At 41.4% G+C, this 6,740-nt stretch overlaps 1 long non-coding RNA gene across 2 annotated transcripts; it reads left to right on the top strand.

Moving 5' to 3' along the window:
* Window positions 1-2,338: 2,338 nt before the first annotated feature.
* On the top strand, window positions 2,339-4,712 carry LOC118471990 (uncharacterized). 2 transcript variants are annotated; one of them, XR_004849360.1, is made up of 3 exons: window positions 2,339-2,630; window positions 2,765-2,875; window positions 3,828-4,712. It is a non-coding gene; the product is annotated as an uncharacterized lncRNA (long non-coding RNA). The 2 variants fall into 2 exon arrangements; XR_004849359.1 differs by having other exon boundaries at window positions 2,765-4,712.
* Window positions 4,713-6,740: the final 2,028 nt, after the last annotated feature.

Raw genomic sequence — 6,740 nt, forward strand, 5'->3', positions numbered from 1 at the left:
CGGTACATTGAAGTTCTATGATTTCATGTGAAGGCCGGCTAAGTTTCAACACATAGTTCGTGACAACTTTCATGAAACACTTTCAAATTTTTATCAGCGTCTCTACATATGATATCATGACATCTCAACAAGTTTCATGATTTTTGGATTTTTTTGTGTTTTATACAATTTTAAAACCACCGGATCGCAAGTTCGCAGTCTTGTTTCATGAGCATCGTGCTTGGAAATTCCAATCTTCTCATGAAATAGGGCGTAACTTGTGCTAAATAACATGTATATCATTTTTGCATTCACCGTTTTCCATTTTTCGAGTGACTTGCGGTTCAAATCTGAATTAACCGAAAAAATTTAATGAAACAAACAAAATCTAACAGTATAGCAAACACTTTGATAATTGTGCCAAATTTGAACATGTAGTATGTGTACTATAGAAAGGCAGTAGAAAAAGTTTGAGAGAAAAAATAAAAAATAAAATAAAAATCTACTTTGCCGAGTGTCTGATGGTGACACTCGGTAAAGATAGTCTATATCGAGTGCCTCACACAAGACACTCCACATGCCCCAGATCTGGCACTCGACAAAGTATATTTTTAAATTAAAAAATCTTTGCTGAGTGCCAGATCACAGGCACTCATCAAACACGATGAACTTATCATCACCGCGCACCCGCGGGCCCATTCATTTAACAAAAAACCGCCTCCGCGCAAGCTCACGCCGCCTATGGCGCAGTCGCCCACGCCCGCCCCTAGCGCCGTCCATCACCGCTCAACTCGCGACCGCGGCCTTCCCGTGCGCCACATCCGCCTCGCCTAGGCAGCCACCGCCGGCGCCCGTCCCCGGCACCGGCTTCGCCATTGCCGCCCCAGCACCGCCAACTGCGCCCCCGACGATCTCCACGATAAACATCACTCCATTCTTCTATGAATCATGCACCACTACAGTCTTGTGTAGATCACCAATAATATTCAATAGAACCTACATGTTTATACACATATATATCTTATTAATTACATTCAATATAGAGTAAGAAAAATAAAATGTATACAAGATGACAATAACACTCACTAGTTATGAAAGTTATATGGGAAGAGTTTGTTCGGTGACGTTGTTTATCCAATGTCTTGAATATACTATTCTGTGTTTGTTTTTTTATAGTGACCAACCATTGTTTCTTCATGTAAGATATATGGATCAATGGAACTAACATCAAAGATTATGTTTCTTTTATGGTAGACATCACTTATTAATGGATAGAGAGGGTACATCATTATTCTTTCGGATATACGGTTAGAGTCTCGTTGGGTTGTATCATACTCATTAATTACATGTGAATGAAAATATATTTGTGATTGACGACCATCGTGATGTTACTTTTATTTGCAGGTTTTGAAAACCTCCCCGTGCCAGTGAGGTGCTACCGAAAGTTTTTGTTGATAGACTTGTTTATTTTTTGCAGAGGTCTTCCTAGCCATTGTGGGTCTGCCTGCATCGCGTCGCTTCGCCACTGCACTCACCTGTCACAGCCCCGCTAGCCTGACTCCACCGCCACCCTAGCTAGGTATAACCTCGATTTCCGTTTCATGGCATAAATCACGTAACCCACTTAGGCGTCTCTCGTTCGAAAGAGATACGATGTAGATATGCAGATCTTTGCATATCTACAAATGTATCTGTTTCAGATTGTCCAAGTTTTTTGGATAGCCCACAGTTGCATACTACAACACATATGGCCTTTTGTGACAAATATCCCGTGACAACTAAGATTTTCGTCATGAGTCATTTTGTTTTATGACGTATTTTTTGTGCGAAAACAACCTTATGACGAATTTAGACTAGCGTCACTAATAATATTGAGAAAATGTCATAACACTAGCCAATGACCATATCATGATGAACATCTTGTAGTCTTATAAGATACAAGTGATAAACGTCATAAATATATGACAATACTATATTATCATAAGATATCACAAATAAGTAATAGTTTAAAATATCCATTCTGGTTATTAATAATTAATAGTATACATGTACAAAAATGATCATGATATTTAAATAGCAACCACACCATAAGGAAAAATTATGTCCACAAGATGAAGTTAAAAATGTGTTGATAAGAAAAAAAGGGAAAAATATTCTTCAAAAGGTTCGAACTCAAAATCTTTTATCATAAAAAGTTTATTGTCACTACAATAATAGCCAAGTGTATCTAAAAATATAGAATTTAAAGTAGTATTAGCGTTTATTATGTCTAGCAATTCCCTTCTACAAACGATTCATTCCCATCATATACTATCGTCCATAACCCTAACCTAGCCAATTCATTCCCAGCAGCAGTAGCCCCATCCTCCTCGTTGGTCATCGTCGCCGCCACACAGCCTCGCCCCCGACCCCGCCCGACGCCAGATGCATCCAATCAGGAGGTCAGCACCCCCGCCTAGCACTAGCCGCATCCAGCCTGGCGGTTAGCACCCCACCTCGCTCTAGCCTCCAGCCTGCACCTACAGGGGCCCCACCGGCAGCGCCCCTTCCTGGCAGCCAACCACATTCGGCTAGGCGGTCAATGCCCCTGCTCGCTGCCCATGCCACACCGGCAGCCGGACAACCACTGCTTCACTATGCTCCAGTAGATGGTGCGACGCCCCCATCCCTCGCTCTCGCTCTTCCTGGCTCTGATCTGATCCACCTGTTGCGATAGGGTATGAGTGACGAGTGGCACTCGATTTGCCAAGTTTGGATCTGATTTTCTTGTTGTCGACTTGTGCAGCTCGATTGCTTACCGGCGATGGTGCAGTCCATCGTCTCCATCGACAAGATTTGTGCCATGCTTGAGGTATTAGGCCATACGAGAGGGTATGTTCAATTATAGTTGTTTCAGGTAATTGTCGTATACATAACTTGACTTGTGGATTGGGAACTTTCAAATTTAGTTGTCGTAATTTATTTCTTCTTTCAGAGAAACTGAATACTATTTTTTCTATGTCCGACATTGCAAGGGACCCTGGCATTATTTACTATGAAGATAGAGATATGAGATCATATATAAAATTACCCAATACTAGTTATTGTTTTAACTGCATCTCTTATTTAATTCCAGCGTTATCCTTATACCGGTACTCCACATGAAGGTGAACATCGTTCTGCTATGTAAACCTTGGTTAAAAATCATCCAATATTTTTATAAATTGAAATATTATTAACAGTGCAGTCTTAGTAGGGGCTTCTAAACATAAAGCATTAATAATATGTAGAATCACATATGACTGAACAAGCGATCTGAGGTGCTGATCACAATAATAGGGCTTAGATTGTAAGTGGTTTCCCATGCCTAACTTGTTTACTACAATTATTATCATACCATCTACTTTTCTCTTGCTAGCTGGCTATATACAAGCCTGCAACACATTCTTATGACACTAGCAGAGTAGCAGGTCATTAAATTAGATATCTGTACTAGAGTCTAAAATCCATTCAAATTTTAAATCATATACTTTCATGTATGGATGGTGTTTGCAGTGCAAACATGCATGTTTATGTTCCACAGAATCATTTTACCTGACATAGCATGTTGAAATTCCTATACTTTCTTGTTGCAGTAATCTATTAAGGCATTGATTTCCTTCAGTCGTGTGTTTCCATTCTCTGCTACTAGTTTTAGAGAAGTTCACTAATATGTTTAAAGTTCTAATGGTTACCTAGACTAGTCCAAGTAGAGTATACATATTGTAGTTCTACTTCATTGAATAGTAAATTCTTGTATCTGATGAAATATTTTCTTTCTTGTTTCCATCTACAACATATTTATGATTCATTCTCATTTTCTTTTGCAGGTTCATGGAGCATGATTACCACATTGGCTAGCGGCACAATATGCCTATGTATCTAATATTTAATAGTGTAATTGCTATGCTCGTGTTCTCTCATTGCTATATTTGTCATCATCTGTAGGAGGTTGTCTTAGGTCACTAGAATCAACATGGGAAACCTGTTGTGCAGAATGTTTTGTAGTATGTTTTGCATAAGGTTCCTCTTCATACTACTTGCTTTTCTTTCCAATTTCAAAATGCATTACACAAATAAAATTACCATTTATATGTCTATGTATATAATATTTCAGGCATAAGAAAAAATAGCATATGCAAAGAAATGGGTCAAACCTCATGTTTGAGATTACTAAGATGGTAATGCCCATTTGTTCATGTAGTTCAATTTATTATGTTTTATCTTTGGCTGACAGTTGGCTAACATTATTACTTTCTATGATTGAATAAATGGATTCCTGTTAAGGAGAAATTGGTTGTCCTCAAGAAAATGTAGAACCTTATGTACAAAAGATATCAACAAGATGTTAATAAATTGAACCTCATATTGAGACTACTAAGTTGGTAATGTCCATTTGTTCATGTACTTTAATATCTTTTGTTTTATTTTGGGCTTATAGTTGGCTGACATTGTTACTTATGATTGAAGAAATGGATTTCTATTAAGGAGAATTTGTTGTCCTCAAGGAAAATGCAGAACCTTATGTACAAATTGGTTGTCTTCAAAATGTTGGTCTTGTAGCTGCAAGCCTGCAACAAAGAGAATAAACAATTGTGGTGATGCTACACATGTAGAAGTAGCAAGGTTGGTCTTGTAACTCCCTATTTGATTGTTGATGAATGATATCTATGATATATATTGCTAAGTGAAAGGGAAATAGGCTTACACCTTTTCCTAATTGATTTTGGTGGTTGAATTGCCCAACACAAATAATTGGACTAACTAGTTTGCTCTAGATTATAAGTTTTACAGGTGCCAAAGGATCACAACAAACCAATAAAAAGACCAAGAAAGGGTTCAAATCAAGAGAGCAAAAGACAACCCAAAGGCAGCCCTGGTCTGGCGCACCGGACTGTCCGGTGCACCACCGGACAGTGTCCGGTGCACCAGGGAACCCAACTCTAAACTTGCCACCTTCGGGAATTCTGGGAGCCACTCTGCTATAATTCATCGGACTGTCCGGTGTAGCATCGGTCTGTCCGGTGTGCCAGCGGAGTAACGGCTACACAGCGCCAATGGTCGTCTGCAACGGAACAGTAAAAGTGAACAATGCGCGCCTGCACGCACAGAAGTCAGAGCAGCGCCAGAAGGCGCACCGGACAGTGAATAGTGATTGTCCGGTGCACCACCGGACTGTCCTGTGGCCCACATGTCAGAAGCTCCAACGGTCAGAACCCAGCGGCCGGGTGACGTGGCTGGTCCGGTGCGCCATACGACAACAGCCTCCACCAACGGCTCTGTTGGTGGCTGGGGCTATAAATACCCCCAACCACCACACTTCAATGCATCCAAGTTTTCAGCCATCAAACCTCATACAAGAGCTCTAGACTTCATTCAAAGACACAATCAAAGAGATCAAATCCTCTCCCAAGTCCAAAGATCATTCCAATCAAATAGTGACTAGTGAGAGAGACACTTGTGTTCATTTGAGCTCTTGCGCTTGGATTGCTTTTCTTCTTCCTTCTATTCTTGTTTCCGACTCAATTGTAATCAAGGCAAGAGACACCAATTGTGTGGTGGTCCTTGTGAGGACTTAGTGTCTCGATTGATTGAGAAGAGAAGCTCATTCGGTCTAAGTGACCGTTTGAGAGAGGGAAAGGGTTGAAAGAGACCCGGTCTTTGTGACCACCTCAATGGGGAGTAGGTTTGCAAGAACCGAACCTCGGTAAAACAAATCACCGTGTCATTCGTTCTTATTCGCTTGTGATTTGTTTCGCCCTCTCTTTCGGACCCGACTTTAATTCTAACGCTAACCCCGGCTTGTAGTTGTGCTTAAACTTTATAAATTTCAGATTTGCCTATTCGCCCCCCTCTAAGCGACTTTCATTTGGTATCGGAGCCCGGTACTTCATTAGAGCTTAACCGCTCGAAGTGATGTCGGGAGATCACGCCAAGAAGGAGATGGTGACCTACGAGAAGCCCGCCACAAGCCACGGGAAGGCTCCATCAAAGGAGTCCGGCAACAAAAAGAAGGAGGGATCCCCTTCACGCATTAGGACGCACAAGAGTGGCGAGAAGAAGAAGAAAATGAAGAAAGTGGTCTACTACGAGACCGACTCTTCATCGCCTTCTACATCGGGATCTGACGCCGCGTCCATCACTTCTAAGCGCCAAGAGCGCAAGAAGTATAGTAAGATCCCCCTACGCTATCCTCGCATTCCTAAACATACTCCATTACTTTCTGTCCCATTAGGCAAACCATCGACATTTGACGGTGAAGATTATTCTAGGTGGAGTGATATGATGAAATATCACCTAACCTCACTCCACAAAAGCATATGGGATGTTGTTGAATTTGGAGCACAGGTACCATCCATAGGAGATGAAGATTATGATGAGGACGAGGTGGCCCAAATCTTGCACTTCAACTCTCAAGCAACTACTATACTTCTCACCTCTCTAAGTCGAGAGGAGTGTAATAAGGTGCAAGGGTTGAAGAGCGCAAAAAAGATTTGGGACGTACTCAATATCGCGCACGAAGGAGATGAGGTGACCAAGATCACCAAGCGGGAGACGATCGAGGGGGAGCTCGGTCGATTTATGCTCAACCAAGGAGAGGACCCACAAGCCATGTACAACCAGCTAAAGACCTTGGTGAACCAAGTGCGCAACCTCGGGAGCACAAAATGGGATGACCATGAGATGATCAAGGTTATTCTTAGATCACTCGTATTTCTTAACCCCACTCAAGTTCAATTAAT

Source organism: Zea mays, chromosome 5 (genome assembly GCF_902167145.1).
Source record: "Zea mays cultivar B73 chromosome 5, Zm-B73-REFERENCE-NAM-5.0, whole genome shotgun sequence".
In the NCBI taxonomy this organism is placed as follows: Eukaryota; Viridiplantae; Streptophyta; class Magnoliopsida; order Poales; family Poaceae; genus Zea; species Zea mays.